The 27028-nt window shown below is 42.4% G+C and overlaps 1 protein-coding gene across 2 annotated transcripts in view; it reads right to left on the minus strand.

Moving 5' to 3' along the window:
* The window catches only part of arhgef37 (Rho guanine nucleotide exchange factor (GEF) 37), a 77874-nt gene extending 58746 nt beyond the window's left edge, over positions 1–19128 (minus strand). The window contains exons 1-4 of one of the 2 annotated variants that reach the window (XM_061892010.1): positions 19037–19128; positions 17062–17146; positions 5667–5850; positions 5301–5363 (exon numbers count right to left, since the gene is read on the minus strand). The gene's annotated coding sequence lies outside the window, so the exon portion shown is untranslated. Of the gene's footprint in view, positions 1–5300; positions 5367–5666; positions 5851–17061; positions 17147–19036 lie in introns of both variants that reach the window. The other variant, XM_061892009.1, reaches the window with a different exon arrangement.
* Between the last annotated feature and the right edge of the window lie 7900 nt (positions 19129–27028).

Here is a 27028-nt window from a genome sequence, read left to right on the forward strand (position 1 = left end):
GAAGTTCGAACGTTTGTTTGACGATTTGTACACAACACGTGCAGCAGGACGAGTCAGTGGACGACGCATCAGGTTCCGGTTACCACACGCCATCATCATATTTAGTGAACGGGGCTTCAGTGCAGTCGCCTTGCTTCTTTCCAAGCAAAGAAACCGACTGAAAATTACTGACCGCGGGGATCTACGAGTTCTTCTTAGTGAGTTCCAGCCTGATGTTGAGAAGCTTATGCCCCTGCACCAAGCACATCCATCCCATTAATATTAAGTGTGAGACAATGAAGGTTACTGGTGGAATGTTTATTTACCATTCTATGTTGCTGAAACAGTTAAAACTGCTAAAAAATAAATTGGTTTACTAAATTGAGTTTTATTTGTGAAATACACATTTGTGTTTAACCTTTCTCTTTTCAAATTGCAGCATACCAAATATCAAGAAAGAGGTGTTTGTTTCCATATGTGTCTGTGGGGGGGGGGGCGCTAGGAATTCACTGGGGAGGCAAGGGGGCGCCAGCCTGCAAAAGTTTGGGAACCATTGATCTACATCAGGGCTTCACGGTGGCAGAGGGGTTAGTGCGTCTGCCTCACAATACGAAGTTCCTGCAGTCCTGGGTTCAAATCCAGGCTCGGGATCTTTCTGTGTGGAGTTTGCATGTTCTCCCCGTGACTGCGTGGGTTCCCTCCGGGTACTCCGGCTTCCTCCCACTTCCAAAGACATGCACCTGGGGATAGGTTGATTGGCGACACTAAATTGGCCCTAGTGTGTGAATGTTGTCTGTCTATCTGTGTTGGCCCTGCGATGAGGTGGCGACTTGTCCAGGGTGTACCCTGCCTTCCGCCCGATTGTAGCTGAGATATGCGCCAGCGCCCCCCGCGACCCCGAAAGGGAATAAGCGGTAGAAAATGGATGGATGGATGATCTACATCAACTATATGATTTGCCTGAGTGCCCGGACAGGGCAGAATAGAAAAAAGAAAATATAATTTATTTATTTTTAATCGATTAAGAATCTTTACAAAAAAGAATCACGATTCATTTGAAAAAAAGAAATAACATTAACTTTTTTGATTTTAGAGCATGGTTGCAATAAAACTTTGAAAATTTTAAAAAGGTCTAAATACATTCCGTACCCAATGTAAATATGTGCTTTATATATAAGTAACCCTGTTCAAAACAAACAAACTGTTGTCTATTGGGTCACCATGCCTCTTTATCCCAAAACGTCATCTGGGATAGGTTCCAGCTGATAGGTGAGCCTAATGAGGACAAGCTGGCTCCGCTGTAAACGGGACTCTCGCTGCTGTGTTGGATCCGCTTTGGACTGGACTCTCGCGACTGTGTTGGATCCATTGTGGATTGAACTTTCACAGTATCATGTTAGACCCGCTCGACATCCATTGCTTTCCTCCTCTCCAAGGTTCTCATAGTCATCATTGTCACCGACGTCCCACTGGGTGTGAGTTTTCCTTGCCCTTATGTGGGCCTACCGAGGATGTCGTGGTGGTTTGTGCAGCCCTTTGAGACACTAGTGATTTAGGTCTATCTAAGTCAACATTGATTGATTGATTGATTGACAAGCAGTATAAAAAAGATTCATTAAAGGCCTACTGAAAGCCACTATTACCCACCACACAGTCTGATAGTTTATATATCAATGATGAAATATTAACATTGCAACACATGCCAATACGGCCTTTTTGGTTTACTAAATTACAATTTTAAATTTCCCGGGCGTTTTGTCTTGAAAACGTCGTGTAATGATGACGTGTAATGATGACGTGTAATGATGACGTGTACGTGTGACGTCATAGGTTTTTAGGAAGTATGAGCGCTGCACACACACACAGCTAAAAGTCGTCTGCTTTAACGGCATAATTACACAGTATTTTGGACATCTGTGTTGCTGAATCTTTTGCAATTTGTTCAATTAATATTGGGAAGCTTTAGCCTTTAGCCACACAAACACACGGTGATTCCTTGTTTAAACTTCCTGGAGGTGAAACTTTACTATGGATCAGAGCACAGTCAAGCAACCATGAATCACGACGAAATGTCAACCAGCAGGTTTCGGTGAGAAAATTGTGGTAAAAAGTCGCTTCTTACCGAAGAAAAGCTGAGCTTGTGCTGCCCATAAAGCTGCCGTCGACTCCCCTGAGACATTGGCGTCAATACACCCGTGGACGTACACCTCCGACTATCAGGTACTATTTAACTCACTAAAACACTAGCAACACAATAGAAAGATAAGGGATTTCCCAGAATTATCCTGGTAAATGTCTCTAAAAACATCGGAATCCGTCCCAATGCAATCGCGTTTTTTTTTCAAACTTTTTTTTTCTTTTTTCTAGTCCGTCGCTATCAATATCCTCAAACACAAATCTTTCATCCTCGCTCAAATTAATGGGGAAATTGTCGTTTTCTCGGTCCGAATAACTCTTTTTCTTGGAGGCTCCCATTAAAAACAATGTGAGGATGTGAGGAGCCCCCACACGTGTGACATCATCGTCTGCGACTTCCGGTAGAGGCAGGGCTTTTCTCTTAGCACCGAAAGTTGCGAAGTTTATCGTGGATGTTCTCTACTAAATCCTTTCAGCAAAAATATGGCAATATCGCGAAATGATCAAGTATGACACATAGAATGTACCTGCTATCCCCGTTTAAATAAGAAAATCTCATTTCAGTAGGCCTTTAAAGATATATGTTGAATAATAACTGATAATGACAGTCAAACGAGGTCTTACTTTGACAAAAGCCAAACAATTATCCACCCATGCATCCATTTTCTACCGCTTGTCCCTTTCGGGGTTGCGGGGGGTGCTGGATCCTCTCTCTGCTGCATTCGGGCGGAAGGCGGGGAACATTCTGGACAAGTCGCCACCTCATCACAGGACCAACACAGATAGACAGACAACATTCACACTTCCGTTCACACACTAGGGACCATTTGGTGTTGACAATCAACCTATCCCCAGGTGCAAGTCTTTGGAGGTGGGAGGAGCCTATCCCCAGGTGCATGTCTTTGGAGGTGGGAGGAAGCCGGAGTACCCGGAGGGAACCCACGCAATCACGGGGAGGACATGCAAACTCCACACAGAAAAATCCCGAGCTCGGGATCGAACCCAGGACTGCTGAGGACCTTGCTAGCCAGGCTAATGCTGGGATAGAGAAGGAGAGAGGTGGAGCTAGCGAGGGCTTTGTTGTGATTGTTTACTCCACAATAAAAACCCGCCGAGTGTTGTCATGCATGTCCTGAGCCGGAACATTAGGAGTGAAGCTCCGTGGGGGGCCGGCGAGCTACTTACAAAGCATCTGCCACTGCTCTGCTGTGACAATTAGTGCCAGGGTTAATTACAACCAAGCATGGACTGTGATGCAGCACGAGGGAGAGTGCAAGTTGTCATCCTTCCATTGGTGCTGCATGAGACCAAAAAGTAACTTAAAAGCTTCCACCCTTCTGGAAAGACTTTCTACAAGTCCGAGCCATAAATGAGGCTACGCCGGATCGTCGAACCTCGGATTTAGGAGGAACAGTGTGGTTTCTGTCCTGGTCGTGGAACTATGGACAAGCTCTATACTCTCGGCAGGGATCTTGAGGGTGCATGGGAGTTTGCCCAACCAGTCTACAGGTGCTTTGTGGACTTGGAGAAGGCATTCGACCGTGTCCCTCGGGAAGTCCTGTGGGGAGTGCTCAGAGAGTATGGGGTATCGGACTGTCTGATTGTGGCGGTCCGCTCCCTGTACGATCAGTGTCAGAGCTTGGTCCGCAAAGCCAGTAGTAAGTTGGACCCGTTTCCAGTGAGGGATGGACTCCGCCATGGCTGCCCTTTGTCACCGATTCTGTTCATAACTTTTAGAGACAAAAATTTCTAGGCGCAGTCAAGGCGTTGAGGGGATCTGGTTTGGTGGCTACAGGATTAGGTCTCTGCTTTTTGCAGATGATGTGGTCCTGATGGCCTCATCTGGTCAGGATATTCAGCTCTCACTGGATCGGTTAGAAGCCGAGTGTGAAGCGACTGGGATGAGAATCAGCACCTCCAAGTCCGAGTCCATGGTTCTCGCCCGGAAAAGGGTGGAGTGCCATCTCTGGGTTGGGGAGGAGATCTTGCCCCAAGTGGAGGAGTTCAAATACCTAGGAGTCTTGTTCACGAGTGAGGGAAGAGTGGATGGTGAGATCGACAGGCGGATCGGTGCGGCGTCTTCAGTAATGCGAACGCTGTATCGATCCGTTGTGGTGAAGAAGGAGCTGAGCCGGATGGCAAAGCTCTCAATGTACCGGTCGAACTACGTTCCCATCCTCACCTATGGTCATGAGCTTTGAGTAATGACCGAAAGGACAAGATCACAGGTACAAGTGGCCAAAATGAGTTTCCTCCGTCGGTTGGCGGGGCTCTCCCTTAGAGATAGGGTGAGAAACTCTGCCATCCGGGAGGAGATCAAAGTAAAGCCGCTGCTCCTCCACATCGAGAGGAGCCAGATGAGGTGGTTCAGGCATCTGGTCAGGATGTCACCCGAACGCCTCCCTAGGGAGGTGTTTAGGGCACATCCGACCGGTAGGAGGCCACGGGGAAGACCCAGGACACGTTCTCCCGGCTGTTCTGGGAACAAAAATGAGCTGGACGAAGTGGCTGGGGAGAAGAAAGTCTGGGCTTCCCTGCTGAGGCTGCTGTCCCCGTGACCCGACCTCGGATAAGCGGAAGAAGATCGAACATCTCCAGTGTCACCGGCGTGGCGCAGTGGAAGAGTGGCCGTGCGCAACCCGAGGGTCCCTGGTTCAATTCCCACCTAGTACCAACCTCGTCACGTCCGTTGTGTCCTGAGCAAGACACTTCACACTTGCTCCTGATGGGGGCTGGTTAGCGCCTTGCATGGCAGCTCCCTCCATCAGTGTGTGAATGTGTGTGTGAATGGGTGAATGTGGAAGTAGTGTCAAAGCGCTTTGAGTACCTTGAAGGTAGAAAAGCGCTATACAAGTACAACCCATTTATCATTTAACATTACGCCCACCGAAGGCCAATGAAAAAATGAGCTGCAGAGCCAAAATCTCCCACCTCACTAGCATAAAGTTCCGGTTGTTTTTGTGATTTTAATGCCAACATCGCGTCAGTGTTAGTAATATCATGTCTGGACTACCAAGTGTCCTTCAGTGTTAGCAGGTCTACATGAATGTGTAAATATGGGAATTTCACCAAACACATCACAGTCCACTAGGAAGAACTTTGTGAAACAACAAGTGTGTCCCATCTGCTAAAAGAACAACAACAACAGCAGCAGCAGCAGAGTGTGTGAAAGCTGCAAAACAAACCTCGCAATGAAGACTTGCTGATCCTCGACTGTCCTGTTGGAATCTGCTGCACAGGAGACTCCACTGCTGCATTAGAAACACACATACACAGGTTTAAGTTGCTCCACTGACTCACACACACACTCCACGCTGCTGCTGGGCTTCATGTGGTAGGAGTGTGTGAGTGTTCAGTCACTCGTGTGTGTGTGTGTGAGACGGCACTAGTGCGTTTGGCTGGGTGAGCAAAGAGGGAGGGGGATGGGAGTGGAAAGGAGGGTTGTTTGGTAGAGGAAAACAGGGGGGAGGATGACCGACACACACACACAGAAGAGCTGAATAAGCTGATTGACTGCAGCAGCCGGTGTGAAGAGGAAGTGACAATCTCACCCTGACAAAATCCGATAGGCCGACGGCGCCGAGGACCAATCGGAGAGAGGATCCCTCCCTTCAGGCTTCAGGGATCTAATAAACTGGCCAATGAGGGCGGAGCAACACGGCGATTGAAGTTTTCCTCTGGCGGGGGACAAAGGCATGGTGGGACGTCCCATCTTCTCATTGTGTGCATGTTGTGCTGCGGGGTGGCAAACAAGATTTATATATGAGGCAGTAAAACAAAAAAAAAGTTCACTTTACAAAGTTTAAGAACCTGTTGGCTCGACTGGGAGGCAATCTCATAGCACTGTGTATCATTACAACAAATGTCTTTGATGCACAATGAAAATAAATAATTATTATTATTTTTTTTTTTACATATAATTAATAGACCACACGTTGATTATTCTGAATTCCTGTTTCGATGTCAGTATATGGCTGGAAAGGGCAAGTGACTTCTCAATGCATTGTGGGGGCTGGGTAGCCATTGTTGCCAAAGTTCTTGTACTCAACCAGTACTGTGAGAAGTGCAACAAAGTGGATTAAAATTTACACAATTTGTCTACGGTGGCAGAGGGGTTAGTGCGTCTGCCTCACAATACGAAGGTCCTGCAGTCCTGGGTTCAAATCCAGGCTCAGGATCTTTCTGTGTGGAGTTTGCATGTTCTCCCGTGAATGCGTGGGTTCCCTCCGGGTACTCCGGCTTCCTCCCACTTCCAAAGACATGCACCTGGGGATAGGTTGATTGGCAACACTAAATTGGCCCTAGTGTGTGAATGTGAGTGTGAATGTTGTCCGTCTATCTGTGTTGGCCCTGCGATGAGGTGGCGACTTGTCCACGGTGTACCCCGCCTTCCGCCCAATTGTAGCTGAGATAGGCGCCAGCGCCCCCCGCGACCCCAAAAGGGAATAAGCGGTAGAAAATGGATGGATGGATGGACAATTTCTCTACAGAATCTCCTCTCTGGTCAACAAAAGCTCCATGAAGATTCTAGCGGGAACTCTCATTCAACCCTTTTTTGAGTACGCTTGCACCTCCAAAACCCTCAAATCTAGACTCCAAACATCCCAGAACAAGCTAGTCAGGTCACTTCTAGACCTCCACCCCAGATCACACCTCACTCCTACCCACTTCTCCAAAGTGGGTTGACTCAGGGAGGACAGAGTAAAACAACTTGCACCGAGCCTAGCCTATAAAATCCGCTACACCTCCCTGAGACTGAAGTACATGTCAAACTACTTCCATAACGTAAATGACCGCCATATGACCGCCATAACCACAACACCAGGGCAAGCTCCACAAACCATGTTGAACCCAGATTCCGATCTAACAAAGGTCTTAACTCATTCTCCTTCTATGCCACATCAATGTGGAATGCACTCCCAACGGATGTAAAATAAAGTGCATCTCTATCCTCCTTCTTGTACGCCGTGGCCTGCTGGGACAGCAGGCAGAGAGCGAGGGACGCTAACAGACTGGACAAGCTGGTAGAGAAGGCCAGTAACGTGGTGGGAGTGGAGCTGGACTCTCTGGCGGTGGTGTCAGAGAGAAGTCTAGCAAAACTCCTAGCCATTATGGACAACACCTCCCACCCACTACTCACACCTTGCGGAGAGAATGAGCACGTTTAGTGGAAGGCACAGACTCCCAAAATGTAACACGGAACGACACAGGAGGTCCTTCATACCGACAGCCATCGGACTGTATAATGCATACAGTATGTTCCTTCTTGACTGCACTTAAATGTAGAATATATTTATATTATTCATCTATTATATAATATATACATAATATGTCGTATATTATTTGTTATTCTTATTGTTTATTGTGAGCGAACTGCAGTGCTAAAATTTACCCAAGGGATCAATAAAGAACTTTCTGTTCTATTCTATTCTATTCTTCAAAACCGTACTAAAGGAACACTTCCAGGCAACTACAACCCTAGACTAACATCCTCCCCCCACCACATCCCACCTCCCCAGATTGTAATTATCCATCCATCCATCCATCCATTTTCTACCGCTTATTCCCTTTTGGGCATCGCAGGGGGCGCTGGTGCCTATCTCAGCTACAATCAGGCGGAAGGCGGGGTACACCCTGGACAAGTCGCCACCTCATCGCAGAGATTGTAATTAATCAAATGTAAATAATCAAATGTATATACTTGTTCTTATGCTTTCTGAACTCACTATGTCCTCTGCTCGCTGCACATATCCTACCAAGTCAGACCAACACTGTTTCGATGTCCATTTCTCAGATGATATAATTGTTGATGATTGAAGTGCTAATATCAACCACACCTAACCCCCTCCACATTCCACTCCCCAGATTGTAAATAATGTAAAATATTTCATGTATATACTCTGATGATTAACTTGTGTGATGACTGGATTATGCTGATAGTATACAAACCCCGTTTCCATATGAGTTGGGAAATTGTGTTACATGTAAATATAAACGAAATTCAATGATTTGCAAATCATTTTCAATCCATATTCAGTTGAATATGTTACAAAAACAACATATTTGATGTTCAAACTGATAAACATTTTTTTTTGTGCAAATCATCATTAACTTTAGAATTTGATTCCAGCAACACGTGACAAAGAAGTTGGGAAAGGTGGCAATAAATACTGATAAAGTTGAGGAATGCTCATCAAACACTTATTTGGACCATCCCACAGGTGTGCAGGCTGATTGGGAACAGGTGGGTGCCATGATTGGGTATAAAAGCAGCCTCCCAAAAAATGCTCAGTCTTTCACAAGAAAGGATGGGGCGAGGTACACCCCTTTGTCCACAACTGCGTGAGCAAATAGTCAAACAGTTTAAGAACAACCTTTCTCAAAGTGCAATTGTAAGAAATTTAGGGATTTTAACATCTACGGTCCATAATTTAATCAAAAGGTTCAGAGAATCTGGAGAAATCACTGCACGTAAGCAGCATGGCCGGAAACCAACATTGAATGACCGTGACCTTCGATCCCTCAGACGGCACTGTATCAAAAACCGACATCAATTTCTCAAGGATATCACCACATGGGCTCAGGAACACTTTAGAAAACCGCTGTCACTAAATACCGTTGGTCACTACATCTGTAAGTGCAAATTAAAGCTCTACTATGCAAAGCGAAAGCCAATTATCAACAACATCCAGAAACGCCGCCGGCTTCTCTGGGCCTGAGATCATCTAAGATGGACTGATGCAAAGTGGAAAAGTGTTCTGTGGTCTGACGAGTCCACATTTCAAATTGTTTTTGGAAATATTCGAAATCGTGTCATCCGGACCAAAGGGGAAGCGAACCATCCAGACTGTTATCGACGCAAAGTTGAAAAGCCAGCATCTGTGATGGTATGGGGGTGCATTAGGGCCCAAGGCATGGGTAACTTACACATCTGTGAAGGCACCATTAATGCTGACAGGTACATACAGGTTTTGGAACAACAAGTGCTGCCATCTAAGCGCCGTCTTTTTCATGGACGCCCCTGCTTATTTTAGCAAGACAATGCAAGAACACATTCAGCACGTGTTACAACAGCGTGGCTTTGTAAAAAAAGAGTGCGGGTACTTTCCTGGCCCGCCTGCAGTCCAGACCTGTCTCCCATCGAAAATGTGTGGCGCATTATGAAGCGTAAAATACGAAAGCGGAGACCCCGGACTGTTGAACGACTGAAGCTCTACATAAAAAAAGAAGGGGAAAGAATTCCACTTTCAAAGCTCAACAATTAGTTTCCTCAGTTCCCAAACGTTTATTGAGTGTTGTTGAAAGAAAAGGTGATGTAACACAGTGGTGAACATGCCCTTTCCCAACTACTTTGGCACGTGTTGCAGCCATGAAATTCTAAGTTATCTATTATTTGCAAAAAAAAAAAAATTTATGAGTTTCAACATCAAATATCTTGTCTATGTAGTGCATTCAACTGAATACGGGTTGAAAAAGATTTGCAAATCATTGTATTCCGTTTTATTTACCTTTAACACAATTTCCCAACTCATATGGAAACAGGGTTTGTATATTTGTACCATGAATTGATTAACATGGACTCCGACTTAAACAAGTTGAAAAACTTAATCGGGCGTTACCATTTAGTGGTCAATTGTACGGAAAATGTACTGTACTGTCCAATCGACTAATAGAAGTCTCAATCAATCAATGGATTGTACCAAAGAAAAAAAATCAAGGGACTGTACTGCAACAAATTGGACCCTGTTTCAGAGGCTCGCCACAATAGGTAAAGTTGGTGGAATAGATCCCTATGAGCACGGCCAATTGACATATGAGCAAGCTGCCCGAACGTGTCCTGTGTTTTAGGTTCTACCCATCCATTCATCCATCTTCTTCCGCTTATCCGAGGTCGGGTCACGGGGGCAGCAGCCTAAGTAGGGAAGCCCAGACTTCCCTCTCCCCAGCCACTTCCTCCAGCTCCTCCCGGGAGATACTGAGGCGTTCCCAAGCCAGCCGGGAGACATAGTCTACCCAACGTGTCCTGGGTCTTCCCCGTGGCCTCCTACCGGTTGGACGTGCCCTAAACACCTCCCTAAGGAGGCGTTCGGGTGGCATCCTGACCTCATCTGGCTCCTCTCCATGTGGAGGAGCAGCGGCTTTACTTTGAGCTCCTCCCGGATGACAGAGCTTCTCACCCTATCTCTAAGGGAGAGCTGCCAAAATGAGTTTCCGCCGCCGGGTGGTGGGTCTCTCCCTTAGAGATAGGGTGAGAAGCTCTGTCATCCGGGAGGAGCTCAAAGTAAAGCCGCTGCTCCTCCACATGGAGAGGAGCCAGATGAGGTGGTACGGGTGCCTTCCTAGGGAGGTGATTAGGGCACGTCCGACCGGCAGGAAGCTAAGGGGAAGACCCAGGACACGTCGGGAAGACTACGTGTCCTGGGTGACTTGGGATCCCCCGGGAGGAGCTGGACGAAGTGGCTGGGGAAAGGGAAGTCTGGGCTTCTCTGATTAGGCTACTGCCCCCGCGACCCGACCTCGGATAAGCGAAAAAAAATGGATGGATAATATAAATGACATAATAAATAATACAAAATAATAATACAAATTAATTAAACTTCCAGGAGGTGATGATTCAGCTATCTGTATTTTTTTTTTTTTTTAACCAGCTGACCGACGTCATTGTGACGCATTAAAAAAGAAACAGGAAGGATGTGATAATCAGCTTGGACTAATCACAGATAGGAAAGCAACACCACACAAAAGTTTGTAACACAACAATATTTCCTCCTCCAAAGTCCCGCACGCTGGTAAGAGTCAGTGACAGTTTGGAGTGAACATGCTTTACTCAAGACTGCCGCGTGGCGCAGTGGAAGAGTGGCCGTGCGCAACCCGAGGGTCCCTGGTTCAAATCCCACCTAGTACCAACCTCGTCACGTCCGTTGTGTCCTGAGCAAGACACTCCACCCTTGCTTCTGATGGGTGCTGGTTGGCGCCTTGCATGGCAGCTCCCTCCATCAGTGTGTGAATGTGTGTGTGAATGGGTAAATGTGGAAGTAGTGTCAAAGCGCTTTGAGTACCTTGAAGGTAGAAAAGCGCTATACAAGTACAACCCATTTATTTATTTATTTATTTACCGTGCTTCATCAACCATCAAGTAATCCACGGGCGCCTATAAGTCGACTCAAAAAAGTAAAACATCGTGTTGTATGCGCATACAAATGTTTAAAATTAGACTTTCCTCTAAGGTTATACAAAACCCAAAACCAGTGAAGTTGTCACGTTGTGTAAATGGTAAATAAAAACAGAATACATCCATCCATCCATCCATCCATTTTCTACCGCTTATTCCCTTCTGGGGTCGCTGGCGCCTATGTCAGCTACAATCGGGCGGAAGGCGGGGTACACCCTGGACAAGTCGCCACCTCATCGCAGGGCCAACACAGATAGACAGACAACATTCACACTCACATTCACACACTAGGGCCAATTTAGTGTTGCCAATCAACCTATCCCCAGGTGCATGTCTTTGGAGGTGGGAGGAAGCCCACGCATTCACGGGGAGAACATGCAAACTCCACACAGAAAGATCCCGAGCCTGGATTTGAACCCAGGACTGCAGGACCTTCGTATTGTGAGGCAGACGCATTACCACCTCTGCCACCGTGAAGCCCTAAAACAGAATATAATGATTTGCAAATAATTTTCAACCTATATTCACTTGAATAGACCGCAAAGACGTTCAAACTGGTAAACTTTGTTATTTTTTGTAAGTATTAGCTCATTTGGAATTTTGTCCCTGCAACATGTTTCCAAAAAGCTGGCACAAGTGGCAAAAAAGACTGAGAAAATTGAGGAATGCTCATCAAAACACTTATTTGGAACATCCCACAGGAGAACAGGCTAATTGGGAACAAGTGGGTGCCATGATTGGGTATAAAAGCAGCTTCCATCCACAAACAAGGATGGGGCGAGGGTCGCCACTTTGTGAACAAATGCATTAGCAAATCGTCAAACAGTTTAAGAACAACATTTCTCAACGAGCTAGTGTAAGGAATTTAGAGATTTCACCATCTACAGTCCATAGTATCATCAAAAGTTTTAGAGAATCTGGAGAAAACCGAAACCAACATTGAACACCCATGAACTTCAATCCCTCAGGCGGTACTGTATCAAAAAAACGACATCAGCGTGAAAATGATATCCCCACATGGGCTCATGAACTCTTCAGAAAACTACTATCAGTAACTACAGTTTGTCGTTACATCTGTAAGTGCAAGTTAAAACTTGACTATGCAAAGCGAAAGCCATTTATCAACAACACCCAGAAATGTCGCCGGCTTCGCTGGGCACGAGCTCATCGAAGATGAACTGATGCAAAGTGGAAGAGTGTTCTGTGGTCTGATGAGTCCACATTTCAAATTGCTTTTGGAAACTCCGGACCAAAGAGAAAAAGAACCATCCGGACTGTTATAGGTGCAAAGTTCAAAAGCCAGCATCCATGATGGTATGGGGGTGTATTGGTCCCCAAAGCATGGGTAACTTATACATCTTTGAAGGCACCATTAATGCTGAAAAAGGTACATACAGGTTTTGGAGCAACATTTGTTACCATCCAAGCAACGTTATCATTTCAGCGAGACAATGCCAAGAAAGTGTTACTACAGCGCGGCTTCATCATAAAAGAGTGCCGGTACTGGACTGGCCTGCTTGTAGTCCAGACCTGTCTGCCATTAAAAATGTGTGTTGCATTATGAAGCCTAAAATACGAAAACGGAGACCCGGACTGTTGAACAACTTAAGCTGTAAATCAAGCAAGAATGGGAAATAATTCCACCTGAGAAGCTTCAAAAAGTGGTCTCCTCAGTTCCCAAACATTTACAGAGTGTTGTTAAAAGGAAAGGCCATGTAACACAATGGTAAAAGTGCACCTGTGCCAACTTTTTTGCAATGGGTTGCTGCCATTAAATTATAAGTTAACCTCTAAAGGCCAAAGCTGTTTGTTTACATTATTTATTTTTTATTTCTCTTTGCTCTTTGGGCTAATTGGGCCCTAATTAGAATAAAAACTAAGAATCATATTTTGATATGATGTACTTAGTCCATAAGTACACAAACGTGTACTTCATGTTTAGTGAGATGCTGATTCTTATTTTTACACTTTTTTCTTTTACAATTTCCATTGTATGTTATACTCTTCTGACAACACCAGGTGGCAGTATAAGGGTCCACATAAGCGGCAATAAGACCCCAATTCAGAAGTGTACACAATTTTGGAAATAAGAGCTAAAAAGGTGATGTCCACACATGTGGCCACTAAGCCTTTAGAGGTTGTTAATGAACATTTGCACACAAAAAAAGGAAGTTTCCAAGTTTTAACATCAAATATCTTGTCTTTGTAGTCTATTCAATTGAATACAAGTTGAAAAGGATTTGCAAATCATTGTATTCTGTTTTTATTTACCATTTACACAACATGCCAACTTCACTGGTTTTGCGTTGTGTATTTCTCCACTTTTGTTGTGAAAATTAGTTTTGGATGATACCATAAATTTGGGTATCAATCCGATACCAAGTAGTTACAGGATCATACATTGTGTCATATTTAAAGTCCTCATGTGTCCAGGGACGTATTTCCAGAGTTTATAAACATAATATAAACTTTTAAAAAACAAAAGAAGATTTTGTGATGCTAAAAAATGTCGATGTAATCATCGTAGTATCGACTAGATACGGTCCTGTACTTGGTATCATTACAGTGGATGTCAGGTTTAGATCCACCAATGACGTTTGTTTATATTTTGATGCCAGTGAGCTACGGTGTGTAGTGAAGCATGTTTAGCTATTCCTCGTCCAGCAGGGATGATACTTGTGAGAAACGTACTTTATTTGTCACCATGGAGGCGAGGAATACTTATTTAGAAGTAGCTAAAACACTGCCGACTAGCTAGCTGGCTATGTCTTAAAGCACCTCTTCCTGAGGGCGTTTCAGTGTTATAACTTCACTTTTATCGTCAGTTTTTAGACCAAAATGCGTCCGTTCTCCCTTTTCTGTCGACACACTGTGTCTGCTTGTAAGTACTCGGTGACTGGGCGCTGCCGAACACGCTCCTATGCTCGTAAACCAACAGTGACATGACGTGACGACGTCGGGGGTTGGGGGACAGGTACGTTTTAGAGGCGGTATAGTGCCGAATATGATTCATTAGTACACATTATTACACCACTGCCAGAAATAGATTCTAACCCTTTAAGAAATGCAGTATGGCTTTCATAACGCACCTCTCCGGCAATGACATAGAGGTGTACCAAAAGAAAAGGTAGGTAAGGGTGCAACAATGCAGCCAGATCATAATCTTCGATCTTGTGATATAAACGGCGGCGAGCAAATACAGCATGAATGTAGATTGAAGTCATTGTGGTGGTAATCTGAGTGACAGCGGGGAATGTTGCAGGATGGCATTCCTCAAACCGACAGCTCATGTTGATTATGTCTTAATTTCGGTAACGCCCTCTGCGATGACCAATGTGAGGTAGAACAACATCAACAGCCTTTGTAAACATGATCACTTCAAAAAAAATAGAGACATGTATCTACCTAATAACTAGGGATGCACCGATTAATCGGTAACCGATTATATTCGGCCGAATATGGCAAAAAAAGCCACATTCGGCCTTCGATGGAATGAGTAAAAACAAGGCCGGATAGGGGCTTCACGGTGGCAGAGGGGTTAGTGCATCTGCCGCACAATACGAAGGTCCTGCAGTCCTGGGTTCAAATCCAGGCTCGGGATCTTTCTGTGTGGAGTCTGCATGTTCTCCCCGTGAATGCGTGGGTTCCCTCCGGGTACTCCGGCTTCCTCCCACCTCCAAAGACATGCACCTGGGGATAGGTTGATTGGCAACACTAAATGGTCCCTAGTGTGTGAATGTGAGTGTGAGTGTTGTCTGTCTATCTGTGTTGGCCCTGTGATGAGGTGGCGACTTGTCCAGGGTGTACCCCGCCTTCCGCCCGATTGTAGCTGAGATAGGCGCCAGCGCCCCCCGTGACCCCGAAAGGGAATAAGCGGTAGAAAATGGATGGATGGAAGGCCGAATAGTGGCGTGTGACGCAATTTTTTGACGCGGTGACGCAATCAACCAACGTGCAGTGACGCGGTGACGTTGGGATATGTTGTGTACCTGTATAAGTGTATGAGGTTACAATGTGTATATATATATATATACACACATTTACATACATACACTTTGCCTACTTTGTCTTGTTATATTCTTATTTTACTGTTATATTTTTATTCCCGTTGTTTTTTAGTTTTTATTCTTATTGTAATATTTCTCTATTTTGTTTCCATTTAAACCCCCATTATTTACTTTTATTTTTATTTCAATTGATCTCAACTCTGTACACTGCTGCTGGAATTTTAATTTTCCTGAAGGAACTCTCCTGAAAGAATCAATAAAGTACTATCTATCTATCTATCTACACACACTATATATATATCCATCCATCCATCATCTTCCGCTTATCCGAGGTCGGGTCGCGGGGGCAACAGCCTAAGCAGGGAAACCCAGACTTCCCTCTCCCTAGCCACTTCGTCTAGCTCTTCCCGGGGGATCCCGAGGCGTTCCCAGGCCAGCCGGGAGACATAGTCTTCCCAACGTGTCCTGGGTCTTCCCCGTGGCCTCCTACCGGTTGGACGTGCCCTAAACACCTCCCTAGGGAGGCGTTCGGGTGGCATCCTGACCAGATGCCCGAACCACCTCATCTGGCTCCTCTCGATGTGAAGGAGCAGCGGCTTTACTTTGAGTCCCTCCCGGATGGCAGAGCTTCTCACCCTATCTCTAAGGGAGAGCCCCGCCACACGGCAGAGGAAACTCATTTGGGCCGCTTGTACCCGTGATCTTATCCTTTCGGTCATGACCCAAAGCTCATGACCATAGGTGAGGATGGGAACGTAGATCGACCGGTAAATTGAGAGCTTTGCCTTCCGGCTCAGCTCCTTCTTCACCACAACGGATATAGATATATATATATATATATATATATATATATATATATATATTTATAGGGGGCGGTATAGCTCAGTTGGTAGAGCGGCCATGCCAGCAACTTCAGGGTTGCAGGTTTGATCCCTGCTTCCGCCATCCTAGTCACTGCCGTTGTGTCCTTGGGCAAGACACTTTACCCACCTGCTCCCAGTGTCACCCACACTGATTTAATAATGTAACTTAGATATTGGGTTTCACAATGTAAAGCGCTTTGAGTCACTTGAGAAAAGCGCTATATAAATATAATTTACTTCACACATACATACATACACACATACATATAGTTATGCCATGTCACATGTCTCATGTGTGCTAATATAACAACCAGCAATAAGGTTCCTAATCATTGGGATACTCCAAAATCATTTAAAAAGAAAAGTCTTGATTTAGAAAAAAGTCCCAACTCTATGTTGATACAGCCATAATATTCCAGGAAATACATTCTGTGTGGAGTTTGCATGTTCTCCCCGTGAATGCGTGGGTTCCCTCCGGGTACTCCGGCTTCCTCCCACTTCCAAAGACATGCACCTGGGGATAGGTAGATTGGCAACACTAAATTGCCCCTAGTGTGTGAATGTGAGTGTGAATGTTGTCTGTCTATCTGTGTTGGCCCTGCGATGAGGTGGCGACTTGTCCAGGGTGTACCCTGCCTTCCGCCCGATTGTAGCTGAGATAGGCGCCAGCGCCCCCCGCGACCCCGAAAGGGAATAAGCGGTAGAAAATGGATGGATGGATGGACATTGATGTATTATGAGAATAAATGTGCATGAAGAAATTTAAGTCATATACCATTATGACTTTTAATTACACATTTTTTCTGCAGTTATTTAATGTAATTGGGAATATTCTATCTAAATCACCCTTTAAATGACTATTTTGTTTCCTTATTTTGCTTTAAAAATAACCATGTAAAAATACCTCTTTTCTTTAGGCTTCTCCTTTGGCCGTGTATTTGTTTCCACTCAGGACACGGGAAGCAGCAGACGGAAACATGGCGGCTTCACTGGAAAAAGTAACACAAAAGCCTCCTTACAACTGAGTCATATATCTATTACTGTAACATATTATTTTCGGGTCTCTCCATGTCTAGCATTAAAAGATTACAGTTGGTACAAAATGCGGCTGCTAGACTTTTGACAAAGTTTGATCGCATTAACTTAAATTGCAACTTAACGCCAAAAAAATGGAAATGCTGATTATCGGTCCTGCTAGACACCGACCTCTATTTAACAATAACATTTGACGACCAAATAATAAAACAAGGTGACTCGGTAAAAAATCTGGGTATTATCTTCGACCCAACTCTATCCTTTGAGTCACACATTAAAAGCGTTACTAAAACGGCCTTCTTTCATCTCTGTAATATTGTTAAAAATCGCTCCATTCTGTCCACTAAAGACGCTGAGATCATTATCCATGCGTTTGTTACGTCTCGCCTCGATTACTGTAACGTATTATTTTCGGGTCTCCCCATGTCTAGTATTAAAAGATTACAGTTGGTACAAAATGCGGCTGCTAGACTTTTGACAAGAACAAGAAAGTTTGATCACATTACGCCTGTACTGGCTCACCTGCACTGGCTTCCTGTGCACTTAAGATGTGACTTTAAGGTTTTACTACTTACGTATAAAATACTACACGGTCTAGCTCCATCCTATCTTGCCGATTGTATTGTACCATATGTCCCGGCAAGAAATCCGCATTCAAAGGACTCCGGCTTATTAGTGATTCCCAGAGCCCCAAAAAAGTCTGCGGGCTATAGAGCGTTTTCCGTTCCGGCTCCAGTACTCTGGAATGCCCTCCCGGTAACAGTTTGAGATGCTACCTCACTAGAAGCATTTAAGTCTCATCTTAAAACTTATTTGTATACTCTAGCCTTTAAATAGACCTCCTTTTTAGACCAGTTGATCTGCCGTTTCTTTTCTTTTTCTCCTATGTCCTCCCCTCCCTTGTGGAGGGGGTTCGGCCATGAATGAAGTACTGGCTGTCCAGAGTCGGGACCCAGGATGGACCGCTCGCCTGTGTATCAGTTGGGGACATCTCTGCGCTGCTGGCCCGCCTCCGCTTGGGATGGTTTCCTGCTGGCTCCACTATGGACGGGACTCTCGCTACTGTGTTGGATCCACTTTGGACTGGACTCTCACGGTTGTGTTGGATCCACTATGGATTGAACTTTCACAGTATCATGTTAGACCCGCTCAACATCCATGGCATTCGGTCCCCTAGGGGTGGGGGTTGCCCACATATGCGGTCCTCTCCAAGGTTTCTCATAGTCATCATTGTCACCGACGTCCCACTGGGTGTGAGTTTTCCTTGCCCGTATGTGGGCTCTACCGAGGATGTCGTTGTGGTTTGTGCAGCCCTTTGAGACACTAATGATTTAGGGCTATATAAATAAACATTGATTGATTGATGTATAAAACTCTATAAAGAAACAAATATTTTTAGTATTACTTTTAGAAAATTTAAATAAATAAATACTACCTTACAAATGACATCACAGGGCTAAAAAATAACAAAAATTGATAGCTAATTAACATATCACTAACTATGCAAATATGAGCCAACGTGATGATGACGTCACAATAATATAAATCAGCCGTTTTGGACACACGCTTTTTGTAAGTCTTCTTAAAGGCAAACTTGTTAAATATTTGCCAACCAAATGATTGATAAATAGTTTTAATTAGCTCAGGCTGTCATTAAAATCACGGGAGTTGTGAAACGAGGAACAGGTGCATTTTTTTTATGTTTGTCTGAGGACTCTGGTCAATCGTTCTCGTTAGCAAAACCCCGACAATATACACGGAAACTAAGTCACACGGAGCATCGTTTTTAATGTTTTCCAACACCAGGACAAAGTAAAATAAAATAAGGAAAAATGTTGAATTACCTGGTCTTTACTTCCGCACGTCTGCTGATTTATGGTCGCTCTCTGAACTCGCGCGCACCCTAGCCAGGCATACGCGGCTCAACCAGGGAATCTCGCGAGATTACTTGATCTATATTACATCCGGTCACTGCTTTTCAAATTAAAGCAGGGGTGTCAAAAGTGCGGCCCGGGGGCCATTTGCGGGCCGCAGGTCATTTTTAACGGCCCCACGGTACATTTTAAAAATACAATTGAAAAAAATTAAAAGTATAAAAAGTGATATAAAAGAGCAAACAGGTGAAATGTAACAAGAAAATGTTGCAATGCTTTAATAACACAAAGCGGCCATGCAGGCTGTTTCTTTCTTTTAAAAAATAATAATGAATGAAAATCAATGTCATTTTGAATTATTGCCCTATTCAAGGCTTCAATTAAATATTCCACTTTGAGATATTTTTGGGGGAAAATGTTGCATATTTTGTGTTTTGCCATATAAAAATCTGAGCTGTTTTTTTTAAAGAAGGACCTAAAACAAACAAAACAAACAATAATAAAACTTAAAATTGACGGATATGTCTGAAGTTGATCTCGAGATTATTGTGCTAAAAGTAAACAGTAAAAAAAAGTATAATTTATTTTTTAACACTTTAATTTTACTGTGATTTGTCTTTAAGTGCCATTGCTCAAAAAATAATAATGAATCAAAATCCAAAATTAAGGCTCCAATAATTATATAATCTCAAATATTCCACCTAAAGAAGTTATTGGGTGAAAATATTGCATATTTTGTGTTTTTCCATTTTATTTTTCCAAATGTTGATCTAGAGCATGGGTGTCAAACTCTGGCCCGCGGGCCAAATTTGGCCCGCCGTGTAATTTCATTTGGCCCTTGAGGCAATATCAAATTAACAATAGATTTGGCCCGCCACCGTAACACCACATTCACCACTAATACTCATTCTCGTCAACCCTCCCAATTTTCCCGGGAGACTCCCGAAGTTCAGCGCCCTTCCCGAATTTCTCCCGATTTCCACCCGGACAATAATATTAGGAGCGGGCCGTAAAAGCACTGCTTTTGGCGTTCTCTACATGTCGCCACGTCCGCTTTTCTTCCACAAAAACAGCGTGCCGGCCCTCTCACATAACATATGCGGCTCATACACACACACAAGTGTATGCAAGGCATACTTGGTGAACAGCCATACAGGTCACACTGAGGGTTGCCGTATAAACAAGGTTAACACTGTTCCAAATATGTGCCACACTGTGAACCCACAGCAAACAAGAACAACACATTTCGGGAGAACATCCGCACCGTAACACAACATAAACACAACCGGACAAATATCCAGAACCCCTTGCATCACTAACTATTCCGGGACACTACAATATACACCCCCGCTACCACCAAACCCCGCCCTAACTCAAACCCGCCGCCGAAAAAAGGCATTAAATTTGTATTTTTATTTTATTTGATATGCCATTGATATTTTTTAATTATTATTATTTGAAACTGGATTTTGCATGTCACTATAAAGTTATATAAGTCTTACTTGGTCAATATTCAATGCAAAACTTGTTTGGCTCCCTATTATAAGGTTCATTTGTTCAACCTTGGCTTGGGGCTTTGTTCAGTTTAATATTTTGGCCCACTCTGTATATGAGTTTGACACCCCTGATGTAGAGATTTAAAACTTGAATAATAATGAAAATAATAATACTGAATAATGACACATTTTTAGTATTTTTTTTTTACCAAAACCCTTTGGGGTCCCCGGGATCATAACTGAGTGGAGGCCTAAATGTGTCATGATCCGTAGTCTGGATCATGTTTAGTTTAGTTATTTTCTGTTAGTTTGGACTCCCTTTGTTGTTTGTGTACCTTTTTGTGAGTCAGTTTGGTCACCATGGCAACATATTAATTTCACCTGCTGAGGGTTCCAGACGCACACCTGTTTTTTTAATTACTTCCTTATTTAAGCCTGCCTTGTCCCGTCAGTCGGTCTTGGTCCCTTGTTTGCGGTATGCAACTGTTTCGTTGGTAATTCTAGATTTCTTGTTACCTGATCCTGTGCTAGTGTTAGCATTAGCTTCTGTGTTTTCGCCACGTGTTTCTTTTCGTCTGTTTTTGTACCAGTGTTTTGTTATTAAATCATTCTTACCTTTTAGTTGTTGTCCGGAGTGTCTATGTTTGCGTTGGAGGAACGATCCCGCATTAAAATGCGACCCCCACGTGACAAAATGTATATTTTTTATACATATGTTGTATTGTTTTTTAAAATAAAAACATAAAAATGCCCCCCGCTTGCTTAGATTTTTCAGTGTGCGGCCCTCAGTGGAAAAAGTTTGGACACCCCTGCGTTAAAGGCATTTAATTACGTTCCAAAAATGGTACCCGTTCTGTATAACAGTGTTTTTCAACACACTAGTGTGCCGCGAGATACAGTCTGGTCTGCCGTGGGAGATGCTCTAATTTCACCTATTTGGGTTAAAAATATTTTTTTGCAAACCACTAATTATAATCCGCAAACAATGTGCCGTGGTGGAGTCTCTGTACTGTCTGGAGATCGGGTCTTAAGTCTCGTCTTAAGACCCACTTTGGCTTTTAACACTACGTGAGTTGTGTGGTCCTCTGTCCTCTGTGTTTTTTATACACTTTGATTTCTATTTTACTGTTTTGATTGATTTTACCCTTTAAAATAGTTTTAATCATATTTGTTTTTATATTGTTTTTATTGGTTTTATTCTTTGGCTTTTAACACTACGTGAGTTGCGTGGTCCTCTGTGTTTTTTATACACTTTGATTTCTATTTTACTGTTTTAATTGATTTTACCCTTTAAAATAGTTTTTAATCATATTTGTTTTTGTATTGTTTTCATTGGTTTTATATTTATTTATTTTTTACAATTGTTTTTAACACGGCTGTGCAGCACTTTGGAAACGTTATTGTTGTTTAAATGTGCTATATAAATAAAGTGGATTGGATTGGATTGAAAATAACGGTGTTATACTCTTCTATATCAATAAGTGGCAGCAAGTAGCTAATTGCTTTGTAGATGGAAACAGCGGGAGGCAGTGTGCAGGTAAAAAGGCGTCTAATGCTTAAACCAGTGGTTTTTAACCTGGGTTCGATCGAACCCTAGGGATTTGGTGAGTCGGCCTCAGGTCAAAACACACCCGACTCATTGTGTCAATAAAAACTTCTCCCTATTGGCGTATTACGGATACGGCAACAGCAGAAGTCACACTGATTTGCGGGTGTGTTATTTGTTGGGAGTTTATGCACGGTTTAAACAAGGTGATGTTCATACACGGTTCATTTTGTATACCAGTATAAAACATGGTGACACTTTAGTATGGGGAACATATTCACCATTAATTAGTGGCTTATTAACATGCAAATTAGTAACAGCCATCCATTTTCTACCGCTTATTCCCCTTTGGTGCCTATCTCAGCTACATACGGGCGGATAACATATTGGCTCTTAACTAGTCATCATTAAGTACTTATCAATGGCCTCTTTATAACCCTAACCTCTAACTTGAACCCTAACCCTAACCAAAAAACTCAAAATTAAGTATATGTTCCTTATAATATGTTCCCCTAGTGTAAAAAACTCTTTAAATTAAGTCTTTGTTACTAATAATATGTTCTCCATACTAAAGTGTTACCAAAAACACATAACTTTGTCTTGAATTAAAAAAAAAAAAACATTTTATTTTTCACTAAGAAGAGTTCGGTGAATATGCATATGAATCTAATGGGGTTGGGTACCTCCAACAGGTTAAGAACCACTGGCTTAAACCAAACATAAACGAAAGCTGAGTGCCCCTAAGAAAAGGCATTGAAGTTTAGGGAAGGCTACGCAGAACGAAACTAAAACTGAACTGGCTACAAAGTAAAGAAAAACAGAATGCTGGACGACAGCAAAGACTTACTGTGGAGCAAAGATGGCGTCCACAAAGTACATTCGAACATGACATGACAGTCAATAATGTTCCCACAAAGAAGGATAAAAACAACTGAAATATTCTTGATCGCTAAAACAAAGCAGGTGTGGGGAATAGCGGTCAAAGGAAGACATGAAACTGCTCCAGGAAAATACCAAAAAAAAAAGAGAAAAAGACACCAAAATAGGAACTAAACACCAGATACAGGAAAACAGCAAAAAAAAGTGCAAAAGGGTCAAGGTGTGATGTGACAGGTGGTGACAGTACACCTACTTTGAGACAAGAGCTATAGTGATGCATGCTTGGTTATGCTTTAAAGTCATATCCAACAATTGCGACGACGACTATTTACTGTCATCTGAGTTTCATTTTTTTAATCATTTCTGCTGGTGGTGTGTCATGTTTCTCAGATGGAGCTGTACACTGAATAAGTTATGAATATGAATATGATTTTCCTACTATATAAGGTGGCAGCCTGGACACCTGGGGCAAAATTTCCAATATATATATATATATATATATATATATATATATATATATATATATATATATATATATATATATATATATATATATATATATGTATATATGTATATATATATATGTATATATGTATATATATATATATATGTATATGTATATATGTATATATATATGTATATGTATATATGTATATATATATGTATATATGTATATATATATATATATATATGTATATATATATATATGTATATATATATATATGTATATATATATATATATGTATATATATATATATATCTATATATATATGTATATATCTATATATATATGTATATATATATATATATATATATATATATATATATATATATATATTAAAAATATATGGGCTTCACGTTGGGAGAGGGGTTAGTGCGTCTGCCTCACAATACGAAGGTCCTGCAGTCCTGGGTTCAAATCCAGGCTCGGGATCTTTCTGTGTGGAGTTTGCATGTTCTCCCCGTGAATGCGTGGGTTCCCTCCGGGTACTCCGGATTCCTCCCACTTCCAAAGACATGCACCTGGGGATAGGTTGATTGGCAACACTAAATTGGCCCTAGTGTGTGAATGTTGTCTGTCTATCTGTGTTGGCCCTGCGATGAGGTGGCGAATTGTCCAGGGTGTACCCCGCCTTCCGCCAGATTGTAGCTGACATAGGCGCCAGCGCCCACCGTGACCCCAAAAGGGAATAAGCGGTAGAAAATGGATGGATGGATATTAAAAATAGATGAAATATTGGCAATTCTGGAAATGCAAATTGAAAATAACTACACATGTATTAAAATTAGGAATGGAATAACCCTTCAAAGGAATTTTTTTTTTTTTCAAACTTAAATTTAACATGGAGGTTGATGGTCGTTATATATCTATGGAGCTGTAGAGCGGGGGTCCACAACCTTTTTAGCACCAGGGACCGATTTTATATAGGCATTATTTTCACAGAACAACCTTCCACGTTTGGCAGATAGATATAGCAAATAAGTGCATGAAAACTGATTATATGGAAAAAATCACCATAACATTCAATTAGTGGGAGACCCTGGCCTTTTTTTCCCCTTTACAAAAAAAAAGCTCTCCATAGACTTGTTTTTTGCTCATTTTTGCAAGTAGTAGGTTTTGTTTTGGTTTTAGTATCTGATGGGTTCTATGTGATAAATCACATTCAAGGACTAGAGCATGGATATACAGTATAAGTACACTAGAAATTATTGACATTAGTTCCAATAGATATATCTGTGGCTTACTATTTCCATTCTAAAAGTTATGTATTTGTTGTGTCGTTGTGGCTTGTGCAGCCCTTTGAGACACTCGTCATTTGGGGCTATATAAGTAAACTTTGATTGATTGATTATATGGACTGGGCTTTCACATCATTATGTTAGATCCACTATGGACTGGACTTTCACATCATTATGTTAGATCCACTATGGACTGGACTCTCACATTATTATGTTAGATCCACTATGGACTAGACTCTCACATTATTATGTTCGAGCCACTATGGACTAGACTCTCACAATATTATGTTAGATCCACTATGGACTGGACTCTCACATTATTATGTTAGATCCACTATGGACTGGACTCTCACATTATTATGTTAGATCCACTATGGACTAGACTCTCACATTATTATGTTCGAGCCACTATGGACTAGACTCTCACAATATTATGTTAGATCCACTATGGACTGGACTCTCACATTATTATGTTAGATCCACTATGGACTGGACTCTCACATTATTATGTTAGATCCACTATGGACTAGACTCTAACAATATTATGTTCGATCCACTATGGACTGGACTTTCACATCATTATGTTAGATCCACTATGTACTGGACTCTCACACTATTATGTTAGATCCACTATGGACTGGACTCTCACTATTATGTTAGATCCACTATGGACTAGCCTCTCACAATATTATGTTAGATCCACTATGGACTGGACTTTCACATCATTATGTTAGATCCACTATGGACTGGACTCTCACATTATTATGTTATATCCACTATGTACTGGACTCTCACTATTATGTTAGATCCACTATGGACTAGCCTCTCACAATATTATGTTCGATCCACTATGGACTGGACTCTCACATTATTATGTTAGATCCACTATGGACTGGACTCTCACATTATTATGTTATATTCACTATGGACTAGACTCTCACAATATTATGTTGGATCCACTATGGACTGGACTCTCACAATATTATGTTAGATCCACTATGGACTGGACTCTCACATTATTATGTTATATCCACTATGGACTAGACTCTCACACTATTATGTTAGATCCACTATGGACTGGACTTTCACATCATTATGTTAGATCCACTATGGACTGGACTTTCACATCATTATGTTAGATCCACTATGTACTGGACTCTCACATTATTATGTTAGATCCACTATGGACTGGACTCTCACAATATTATGTTAGATCCACTATGGACTGGACTTTCACATCATTATGTTAGATCCACTATGGACTGGACTCTCACATTATTATGTTAGATCCACTATGGACTGGACTCTCACATTATTATGTTAGATCCACTATGGACTGGACTTTCACATCATTATGTTAGATCCACTATGGACTGGACTCTCACATTATTATGTTAGATCCACGATGGACTGGACTCTCACTATTGTGTTGGATCCACTATGTACTGGACTCTCATTATTATGTTAGATCCACTATGGACTGGACTCTCACTATTATGTTGGATCCACTATGGACTGGACTCTCACTATTATGTTGGATCCACTATGGACTGAAGTCTCACTATTATGTTAGATCCACTATGGACTGGACTCTCACTATTATATTAGATCCACTATGGACTGAAGTCTCACTATTATGTTAGATCCACTATGGACTGGACTCTCACTATTATGTTAGATCCACTATGGACTGAAGTCTCACTATTATGTTAGATCCACTATGGACTGGACTCTCACTATTATGTTAGATCCACTATGGACTGGACTCTCACTATTATGTTAGATCCACTATGGACTGAAGTCTCACTATTATGTTAGATCCACTATGGACTGAAGTCTCACTATTATGTTAGATCCACTATGGACTGAAGTCTCACTATTATGTTAGATCCACTATGGACTGGACTCTCACAATACGCATTTCGATCATTACCATGAATTGATTAACGTGGACCCTGATTTAAACAAGTTGAAAACTTATTGGGGTGTTACCATTTAGTGGTCAATTGTACAGAATATGTACTGTACTGTGCAATCTACTAATAAATGTTTCAATCAATCATTCAATCCAAATTTAAGTTGCCATACTGTTTTTAAACAACGACATATTAAACTGTAAATACAGATACACTTCTGTCTTTTTCGTAAAACATAATCACAATACACCCGATCTAATTATTTATAATTTTTTAAAGTACATATTTTAACAAAACGTACTTCATAAGTCATTCGCCGTTGAGCAGCCGCCGTGTTGCCTCCAAGACGCCAGGGGGCGCCATGCAGCCATCTGGTGAGCCGCGC

Source organism: Nerophis ophidion, linkage group LG29 (assembly GCF_033978795.1).
Source record: "Nerophis ophidion isolate RoL-2023_Sa linkage group LG29, RoL_Noph_v1.0, whole genome shotgun sequence".
Classification (NCBI taxonomy): domain Eukaryota; kingdom Metazoa; phylum Chordata; class Actinopteri; order Syngnathiformes; family Syngnathidae; genus Nerophis; species Nerophis ophidion.